The sequence below is a fragment of the Ciona robusta genome, chromosome 3 (assembly GCF_009617815.1).
Source record: "Ciona robusta chromosome 3, ASM961781v2".
In the NCBI taxonomy this organism is placed as follows: domain Eukaryota; kingdom Metazoa; phylum Chordata; class Ascidiacea; order Phlebobranchia; family Cionidae; genus Ciona; species Ciona robusta.
The window spans coordinates 4,414,149-4,425,863 of record NC_143237.1 but is presented as its reverse complement, the minus strand read 5'-3'; the positions used below and the strand labels follow the sequence as shown (position 1 = coordinate 4,425,863).

Below are 11,715 nucleotides of genomic sequence, written 5' to 3'. Positions count from 1 at the left end.
ACCAACTATTCAAGTTTGTTAGGCTAGTTTAGTTATTTGGTAGGTTAACGCTTACAGTTTACCACTTGTTTAGGAAATTTAATTATTTAAAAAAATTAATTAAAAATTTCAAACAAACGTTTTTTTAGAAATATATATATATTAGAAACTAGTTTTTTTACACAATAACTTTAAATTAAGTCAAAAAACGAAGAAAAACTACACAAAACGTCATCGACTCCATTGACTACAATAGTAAACGGGAACGACCCGCGAAAGAGAGATAGTGTATCGTGCTCTCTCCTTTGCCGACATTGGAGATGCGCCTTCTATTCTTTTTTATTTCTGTGCATTAGTTTGAGAGAATCACCTGAAATAAAAAAAAGTAGAACGCGCAACTTCCCAAAACCGTGATATATTCTTTTTTCTATTCACGTGACCGCCAACTCCGTCCCCACTTCGCTTGGTCTCCATTTTAAAAGATAGGCGCACAGTAGTTTTAAGAGATTTTTGTTGTTTATTTCAAAAACTACACCAGCTATTCAAGTTATTAGGCCAGTTTAGTTATTTGGTAGGTTAACGCTTACAGTTTACTACTTGTTTAGGAAATTTAATTATTTAATAATTTTAATTAAAAACCTTCAAAAAAACGGTTGTTAGAAATATATATACATTAGAAAATAGTTGTTTTACCCTATGACTTCAAATTAAGTCAAAACACGAAGAAAAACTACATAAAACGCCCTCGATTCTATTGACTACAATGGTAAACGGGAACGACCCGCGAAGGAGAGACTCTCTCCTTTGTCGACAGTTGAGATGCGCGTTCTATTCTTTTTTATTTCTGTGCAAAATCGTGATATATTCTTTTTTCTATTCACGTGACCGCCAACTCTGTCCCCGTTTTGCTTGGTCTCCATTGTAAAACGTAGGCGCATAGTAGTTTTAGGAGGTTTTAGCTGTTTATTTCTAAAACCACACCAACTTTTTAAGTTTATTAAGCCAGTTTAGTTATTTGGTAGGTTAACGCTTACAGTTTACCACTTGTTTAGAAAACTTAATTATTTAAAAAATTTAATTAAAAACCTTTAAACAAACGGTTTGTGAGAAATATATATATATATATATATATATATATATATATATATATATATATATATATATATATATATAAAATAGCTCACAAATCAAAGCAGGCGTAATAACAGACCCAATATCAGATCATTTGCCAATAATCCAAGCAATCAACCTCAAAATTAATAACAGCCAGTCTAACATAAGTTCAAGAAATTTTAGCCAGAAAAATATAATAAATTTCAATGGAAAGTTAGCAGATATGGATATCAGTGAAGTCCTACAGGAAACAGAACCAAATCTTGCCTTCTCCCAATTCCAGCAACATTATATGACAGAATTTAACAGTAGCTTTCCGGAAACTAAAGTAAACAAATATGACAAAAGTAAATGGTTTGACAAAGATCTTTACCTTCTTAACAGAACCAAGCAGAAGTTATTTAAAAAATACTTGCAAAGGAATACAGAAGAAAATAAGAAAAGGTACAATGCAGCTAGAAACAAATACCATCATGCAGTTATAAATGGGAAAGGAGAACATTATAGAAAGCTATTTAGTGCAAACAGATTAAACATGAAAGCCACCTGGAAATCTATAAACTCACTACTTGGTAAAATCAAAACTCAATACACAAAAGCATTTGTAATAGATGGTAAACCGACTACTGATCCACTTATTATTTCTAATAAATTTAATGACCACTTCTTTAACATAGCCGCAGATCTAGTAAAGCAGATACCACCCACAAACACACATCACACCCACTACCTCAGTCAAAAATCAATTGAAATTAAAAATATAATCATGGACCAAAAATCTAAATCTAGCCGTGGCATGGATGGCATCCCAAGTAGACTGATAAAATCCACCCCTGAAAACATTTTGCTTGCCTTATCCCATGTGTTTAATCTATCTTTACAAACTGGAACCTTTATTGATGATTTAAAAATTGAAAAAATCATTCCCATATATAAAAAAGGCAACCCAAAAGACATTAAAAACTATAGACCGATAAGTTTATTACCCACTTTTTCTAAAATATTGGAAAAGTTGATGTATATACGCATCTTATTATATTTAAACAGCTTTAAAATACTGTTTACCGACCAATTCGGCTTCAGAAAAGGCCACTCCACTGGTCATGCTACCTCCCTGTCAGTAAATGAAATAACTATAATGAACTGGAAAAAAACAACTCCGTTCTGGGAATATTCCTAGACCTCTCAAAGACATTTGATACTATTGACCGTAGGATACTCCTTAGCAAAAGCCACATTATGGTATAAGAGGCACTGCACTAAACTGGATTCAAAGTTATCTGTCCAATCGGAACCAAATAGTAGAATTCAATGGAGTAATGTCTTCAAACCAAAATTTTGTCAATCTAGGAGTCCCACAAGGCTCAATCCTTGGTCCCTACTAATCTTACTTTATATTAATGACTACCCAAATTGCCTCATTCACAGCAAAACCATAATGTTTGCCGATGACACCAGCATTTTTATCTCGGGTAAAACTAGTTTGGTGATCAGCCAACTTACCAACACAGATCTAGAAAACAAACTAACTGGTACTAAACACTGATAAATCTAAATTTATGTACTTTTCCAACTCCCCCAACACTAAACTACCCCATGTACCAATAGAAATCAAGATTAATAATAATAAGATTGAACAAGTCAACTCTTTTCGGTTCCTTGGAGTAACAATTACAGAAAATCTTTCATGGAAATTACATATCGCAGAAAAGAAATCGAAATAGACACTACGAACAGCGGAAGAGAAACCTGAACATTTACATTGACAATTTACACCTGTGGTAAGCATCTCAAAATGAAAATAGTATCGTTTAAAGGGCCTAAACACACCCCATGTCACTTTTATTTTTTATGGTAAATTCATAAAGCGACCGTTTTATTGATTCCAAAAATACTTTGCTTATTAAAATTGGTCGAGTATAGGCGGAGATATTCGTCCTCAAACAGTGATCTCTAGCGCTATCTTTTTTTTACTACGAGCTCCGTGATTGTGACGTAGGAACGTACTAGTCACGTGACTGATTCATTCGTAAAAGCGAAACCTGCGTTTTTTTTGTGCTTTTTGCGTTTTTTTTTTGTTCTCTCGTTTTTCGCTGAAAACACTGCCTCTCGCCTTTCTGAATGAGAGCGGCCACGCTTCAACAATTTTGTGACGTGATTTGTCACGTGGGTAGTACACTTCTCAATTTTTTCGCCACGCAACTTTCAAATCAGTTTTATGAATTTCACGGTGTTTGAGCTGGAATATCTTTGGTTATACAGAACCGATTAAAACAAGTAAGGTGTCGTTGGAATTAGAAAAACACACTCTATCGATTAAAGCGAAGTACATTTGGGGTGTGTTTAGGCCCTTTAATGTCAAAGGTTTACGTAACAATGCGAAATATAAATGTATTTTCCGTTTTTTTAAAAACAGAAAATTCGACGTAATCCTATTGCAGGAAACACATAGCAGCTTGGATGTAGAGGTAATGTGGAAATGCGAGTGGGGAAACGCGCAAACCTTTTTTTCGCACGGTACCACCTCCGCCCGAGGCGTTTGCATTCTGTTGTCGCCACAACAGAATTGCGGACTGTACATCATACAGAGAGCGATACTGAAGGAAGATTCCTGATCGCCTCAATTTCGGCAGGACCAAAACGGCTTACACTGGCAAATGTATACGGACCAAACTCCGATAACCAGATTTTTTTTTGATTCGTTTTTTGGGATAATAAACGACTATTTAGATAACGACGCTATAATAGGAGGAGATTTTAACGCAGTTATGTCAAATGATCTGGACAAGTCACCGGGCAACAAACACGCAAATGCAGTTCGGAAATTAAGAACTTCATGAAAGAGTTCGATCTGTTTGATATATTTAGGGAATTAAACCCGAGGCAGCGGAGATTTTCCCGCGTCCAACAAAATCCGTTCACCGGAAGTCTCATCGATTTTTTTCTTGTTTCAGAAGGTCTAACACCACATATAAAAACTGTGATATAGAACCCAGTATTAAATCGGATCACAGACTTGTTGTTTTAAACATAAGCCCGGAGTTTAAAGCAAACGGCCCAGGGTATTGGAAACTAAATAATAGCCTTTTAGACGACCCCCAATTCATAAATTACTTGAAATCCGAAATCCGCGCTTTCCTAACGATCAATGAAACTTCAGATGTATCACCGCATATAATCTGGGATAGTCTAAAATGCTGGTTGCAAGGGAAATTTATTAAACATGCCGCCGAGAAAAGAACATCGCAAACCAAAGAAATAGATCGAATAGAAAAATTACTTAAAGCAACCCAGCGGCGCATTGATTCGGGCGAAGTCAGCTTACAACATAAGATGCGAGACTTACAAAGCTTGCTGAATGCAATATTGGAAGGCAAAACGAGGGCAGCTATCGTGCGTAGCCGAACAAACTGGACCGAAAACGGGGAAAAAAACACAAAATATTTTTTAAGCCTGGAAAAGAGAAACAAAAAACGTAATACAATCGTTCGACTAAAACAAAGCGGGCTAGTCATTGCGGACCACAGGGAAATAATGACCACACTCAAAGAGTTCTATCGAAAGCTATATTCAAGCAGACCAACGGATACAAAGCAAATAGATTCCCATATCCGCGTGGCGCAGCTACCCCAAATTAGCGAGGAGGAAGGGTCCTTTTTGGGGAAGGATATATCCAAGACGGAGTGCTATGAAGCGTTACGGAAAATGGGGAAAAATAAATCACCAGGCAACGATGGATTAAGTACGGCATTTTATACAACCTTTTGGAAAGAAATTGGAGGAGCATTTATAAAATCCACAAACCATGCGCTTAAAATGGGGTTGTTGAGGTTTGTTGTGCGGTTCGCAAAGAAACGGCATAATAACACTAATTCCCAAACCTGATAAAGACCCACTTATAGTCGAAAACTACCGTCCTATAACTCTTTTAAATACCGATTATAAAATTATATCGAAAGTAATTGCAGAACGATTGAAACTAGTGATGCCGCGCCTTATTCATGACGACCAGAAAGGATTTTTTAAAGACAGATATATAGGGGAGAATAACCGCTTGCTATTCGATGTTATGGACTTTGCAGAGACGGAGAATATACCCTGCGTAGTTTTATCTCTTGATTTGTACAAGGCATTCGATTTAATTGAGTAAGTTTTTATAGAAAAAGTTTTACAAGGATACGGTTTGCAAAGCGTAGTGCAATGGGTTAAAATATTATTTGGAAAAGCAACGGGAACAATAAATAATGCTGGCTTCTTGTCAGAGTCATTTCCGATCAAACGACGTGTGCGACAAGGAGATCCGCTCTCGCCCTTGTTATTTGTACTCGCAATAGAATGCTTTGCGCAACATATTCGTTTGAATCAATGTATTGAAGGAATAAACACAGCGGATAAAGAACTTAAGATATTGCTATTTGCGGACGATACATTATGTTTTATAAACGGATCGTCAGGTTCCTTCAACGCAATGAGCGAAGAAATACGGTGGTCTAAAGTGGTTGTCTGGATGCAAAATTAACCTAGAAAAATCGGTGACATGCGCTATAGGTTCTATGGTTAAAACACAGTCGCGATCTACAGCAATCCAGCTAAAATGGGCCAAAGAAAGTTTTAAATACCTCGGGGTAACAACTGCGGTTCCTGGAAGTAACCTTGATTTTTTTCAAATCAATTTCTCCGACCCACTATCACGCATTAAAAGAATCATAAATATGTGGTCAAGACGAGGGGTAACCTTACTGGGAAAAGTGACGATAGTCAAGACGCTGATAATACCAACGCTTTTATTTAAATTGAGTGTACTTCCTGTTGATGTTCCGAACGCTTTTACTACGTCGTTAAACAGATCGCTCTTCACGTTTTTGTGGGGATCGAAATGGGAAAAAGTTAATAGAAAGGTTCTGATCTCCTCCGTAGCTGAGGGAGGGATTAATATGATGGATATAACGACCTATATAGCTGCGCAGAAGTTAAAATGGTTATACGAGCTTTTTAACCCAGCCTCACAATCAACATGAAAAGCTATAGAAACTTTAATACCAGAATCTTACTTATGGGAGGCAATCAAATTAAATTTACCGAACAACCACGCGCTAATCAAAACCGTTATTCCATACAGAACGCTCCGCTCCTCGCTTACAGCAGCACGACTTGTAATTGGGCCAACATCGCGTAAGGATAATGAGCAGCGAAACTACCTTTGGTTAAACAAAAATGTGAAATTAAAAAAACGACTGTTGTTTGACAAAACGTTAGTAGAAGCGGGGGTAACTGAGTATAACCAACTCCTCAAACCCACCGGGCAGTACCAAACCTACGAGGAAGTTTGTGAGATAAACAATATCGCGGCTTCTACCAATCACTCGCTAAAATTCTACGAATTACTAAATGCACTGCCGCGGGAATGGGACCAGATTCAATACAAAGGAAATGCACGCACCAAGGAAGATATAACAATGCTTAAGGACCATTTGAAGGACTATGCAGTCTCTACGAAGGTAGCGTACCAGTATTTTATCCAACAGGTAAAAGAATATCCGGAAAAACGCAGGAAAAAATGGGAGGGTGAACTAAATTTAACAACAAACTTCGATTGGTCAAACATTTGCCAGAGTAATTGTTATTCGACAGTTGAAACTAAATTACGATCCTTTCAAATCAAACTAAACCTTCGCGCGGTGGTAACCAATGCTTGTCTGTTTAACTTTGGGATGATCGACTCTCTAAACTGTGTTTTCTGCAATACGGAAACAGACTCCCTTGTTCACATGTTTACGAAATGTAAAATGATTCAAAGTTTCTGGGAAAATATTAATGGATGGATTGTGGCAAAATTCAGAAAACCGTTAATAATCACTGATGATATTGAAGTGTTTGGTATATACAACATGAGAAATCGCCGAATCTGATTAATTGTATATTACTTGGTGTACGTTTTTTTATTTATCGCTGCAAAGTTCAGAAGCATCTACCAAACGTGGACTTATATAAATGAAATTAGAAAAACCGAAAAAGCAATTGCTATGAAAGTTCCACTTTAGCTAAGCACCTCGTTAAATGGTCGTCCATGTAAAATTAATGGCGTTTACTTTTGTAATGTTTAGTGTGTGTAAATTATTTGTTAGAGTGTTTCACAGTGTTTCATTTCAGTCGCTCGCTGTGTGTGTACTAAACAAGTGGTAAACTGAGAGCGTTAACCTACTAAATAACTAACCTAGCCCATTAAACTTCAATAGTTAAGTAGTTTTTAAAATAAACAGCTAAAACCTTCTAAAACTACTATACGCCAATCTTTTACAATGGAGACCAAGCGGAATGGGGACAGAGTTGGCGGTCACGTGAATAGAAAAAAAGAATGTATAGTTATAGTACAATGGGGGAAGATAGGACACTTAAGCACATATTGCCAAATATTTTCAAAATCAAAATAGATGACGGTTTTTGGGTAATACCACGAATTAGTACTATCATTCCTTTATTAATTGAGACCAATTTAAGAGGAGTTATTTAGCTATCCGCACAACAGGTGAAATTTTACAAATTCGAAAACACACAGGATAAGATGGGACGGTTTAAAATCAGTGTTAATTTTGATTATTAAAGGTATTTATAAATAGGAATATACGTAAATAACACAAAATAACACTGTACGCTTTAAAAATTAGGTCTGAACATTCTTTTTCTTGCTTTACTGCTATAGTTTTTAACATGTTACCTATACATTATATTACTGAATACGTTAGTGGTCATATAGATCCTTTTTCGTCGAACAGTTGTTCTTGGCTTTGTTGTTGTTGTTGTTGTTGCTGATAGGGTGATTATTTTCCGCACTTATCCTAATTCTCAATTCTAGCATTTTTCTTTAATCTCTTGCTTGAAATCGAATCGTAATATATATTTATAATTTTTAGACTGAATTTTCAGATTTAAAACCGCACGATGAGCGATTAATTAACGATTACTTTCCTCATGAACTTTGCACAGCGGAAACACTGTCTGGCAGGTTGGCGGGAAAAAGTATCCACACAACGATTCACGACTCAATCAAACTATTAGCTTTTAAGTGGGGACGCATTAAATGCACCACTCTTATACCGTAATATCATTAATCGTAATTGAAACATTATTTTTAATTCAACATCATATGATTAATATTAACTTCTAACATTACCTAATTACTGCGTGATTACGGTTCGTTAAAATTTATGAAAACAAACGTTTTTAAGCGACGACAACGTTAACTAGTGTAAGTTTACAATAAACACATGGTACAGGAGTTGTACAAAGCATATTTACACACATTCTTTACCAATCACTCAATCCTCATACGTCAAGTTTCATTAGTTATAATACATGTAGGTAAATACATTCTGCCTACTGCACCACAGTCACCAATGGCGACAAGAACCCGTTTTGTTGGTTACTTCAGATTTGTTTTTGATCGAGCCCAGTCGACCGTTGTAGTAAAAGGATTAACTAATATAGCAGGGTGGGGGTAGATGGGATACCTTTTCATTTTGTTTTCTTTTTTCATTTGGTAGTAAACAAAGAACATTTAATGAATTAAAAAACCGTATCTTCACGACTTCCACAGACCATTGTTAATTGTTTAAAACACGATCAGGCCATTTGGATATTATGTGTTAAAGATGTCCCATCTTCCCCCACCCTACTATCTTATGCTAATTAGTTTAAAACGTGTTCATTCATTAGATCTGTGATCTCTTGTTGCATAACAATTGGTATTGTTTGAACGACAATGGGTAATGTTCGAACATCAATGGATAAATATTGTATCCTACAAGTGTATATGAACTTGTAATAACAGAAAACTGAAAATAACTATTGATATAGTTTTTATTTTTTCTAAAAATTGGGTATTACTACTCTGTTTTTGGCACCAAAGACCATAGAAATCACTTTCCCGTGTAAAAAAGTTGACCTCATATATGCTATATATTTGCTTATATATACACAACAGTGGCATATAACATCCCTATACAGCTTTTTTCTTAAAAGTATACTTCGCGTAAACTACTGCCTGCTATTGGAAACCAGTTGTCACCTTTTTTGTCGTTGACAAACCGACTTTTCCTTCTTTCTGACTTCAATGAAAAAGAAAAGACGTAACATTTACACTGCTGCTTTCAGTGCAGTTAGGAGCAAAGTATATTCAACCATGCTAACAATTATTGTCGATAACATGTTACCTATACACAGACTGATGAAATACAAAGTAGACAAACACCATTACGTGTTGTATAAGCTACAAAACATCAATATAACGCAGTTCTATATACAGCATAAACATACTAGCTTTCTCTTTCCCGCCAAATTCTTCGAACATAAATGGCGTCCAAATTGTTACGTTTCTTAACTTGTGATTTCTATGGACTTTGTTTGGCACAAGCCACTTCTCATAAATTATCACCAAGTGCAAATGACCAAATTTCGAATATATTTTCAAAATATTATCTTTTTATTATATCAGTGTCTTATAGTTAAATAACCCCTGAGGTATCAATTACCAAATTAAAAGCAAATCTTTCAAAGTTTGGCAATGAAAACATACAAAACTACAATGCGGGGAAAGGTGGGACTCTAAATTGAAATATATTTACATTAGCAGTATTCTGCAACTTGTAGATAACCTACCGAGTTTCACAGGCTGTGCTAGTTTCTTTGCCGTGTAAACTTCATATATAGGCTACTGTATAACCTTAAACCGATGTTTTTGTTGTTTTTATCTTAAATTAAAGTCATATTGACCCCTGCCTATTTTCTTCATGCTTATATTTTAGTGTTTTTTTTTAGAAAACTAAAACTTGTTTTATGAGACAAAATCAAACTGAACGGAATATTCAAGGTTGTTTTATGAAGCTATGAAAGCAGTTTCATCGTTCGCACACGCAAACTAAAAAAAATCATCGGCTTTACTGTGATTTAGCGAGCATTAAAAAATAGCACCTTACTATTTCGCATTTTTTTTACCCTTTCGAAGTATACTGTTCCCATTTTACATATTTTTTTAATATTTAAAAACAGTAATCAGCTTTGACGGGCGGTTTATAAAGTCATGATAATACTGTCGAATAATTCTGTAACCTCATTTTCCTGATTATCATTAAATAGGGGTCCGTAAAAATCAAGTTAAAAAAAGTCTTGTCTGACAAAATGTCCCATCTTCCCCCACCCTACTATGCTAATTAGTTTATACCGTGCTCATGCATTAGATCTGTGTGATCTCTTGTTGTTGTTGTTGCTGATAGGGTGATTTTTTTCCGCACTTATCCCAATTCTCAATTTTAGCATTTATCTTTAATCTCTTGATTGAAATCAAATTGCCTTTTTCCTATCGTTATCTTCAGTATAAACACTGCGTCTCTCATTTCCGGACCTTTTAATAACCGAATTTCTGCAACGTAACCATGTATCAGTAGATAAAATCGTTCAAAGGTCCGACAGAGATGGGCTTAAAACCGGCGTAAGGATAGCAGTAATGAAAAAAGAGGACCTGATGAAAAAACCTAATAGCAAGCTATATCTCAGTAAATAATACGGAGTTTTACGTCACTTACAATGGGCAAACAGTAACCTGTAAATATTGTAAAAAAACTGGGCACAAACAAGCCGATTGCTCCAAAAGATTGCAGGATTACCTAAGATTAGAACATGAAACAAAACAAGTGATAAAGATCAACTCACTGGCACTACAGTCAACGATATTCTTCCGCGTGACGTCACATCTACGCCCAAGCAGAAGGTGCGCGGCAGTCTAGATCGAGACTCACTAAGCCTCGATGCCTACAGCAAATCATCCGAGAGAAACAGTACTTGCTGAGAATATAGAGGCAAGTAGCAAGTCGGGGCAAGTGAAAACTAGACCAAAAAGGCCACTATCGAGCCCAGAAGAGTGCAACAAAGCAAAGATGCACTCTGTCAGTCTTAGTGAAACAAAACTCCCTGTGAGCTGTCTGAAGTGCAAAAATGAAGGATTGTCCACAGAGAATGCTACGTCATACAACTGTTGGGGTTGCTCGCAGGAGTTTGTCGTGGCTCGCACTTGATGCTCAAATGACCTGTTTCTGGAATCAATGGAAGTAGAAGATACAAGCTTCCCTTTATGCCAGAGGACATTGAAGAAGATGGCTTGCTGCAACACCTTTCAACCAGAGTCTCGGTCGGACGACGGCTGCTACAATTGCGTCACTTGTCAAAGGCATTCTAGACTTTGTAAATGTTCAAATTTTTGCTGTTTCGGCTATAGAAATACCATTAAAGCTTGCAAAAATATTGCGTGTAAAAATAAACTAATTAACTGTGAATGCGGGAAGAGGTATATCGAGGAACTTGACGATGAACCATTTAAATGTCTTTGTGGATGTGTTTATAGATGTGAAGCGTAACTATTTAATCTAGCAAATATGGACGACTTTTATTTTACCTTTTTAATGTCACTAAATATTGCTATTTATAATGTGGCCGGTTTGCGGGATAGAAAAAAAGCGCAAAGCAGTGTTCAACCTTATCCGAGGTAAAAAACTTAATTTCGCATTCCCACAAGAAACACACGGCTGTGCAGTCTCTAATAAGCTATGGGAAATGGAGTGGGGAGGACAAATT

General features: G+C 36.1%; 1 pseudogene; it reads left to right on the top strand.

Moving 5' to 3' along the window:
* Window positions 1-10,465: 10,465 nt before the first annotated feature.
* LOC149738334 (uncharacterized) lies at window positions 10,466-11,516 on the top strand (annotated as a pseudogene).
* The last annotated feature ends 199 nt before the right edge of the window (window positions 11,517-11,715 follow it).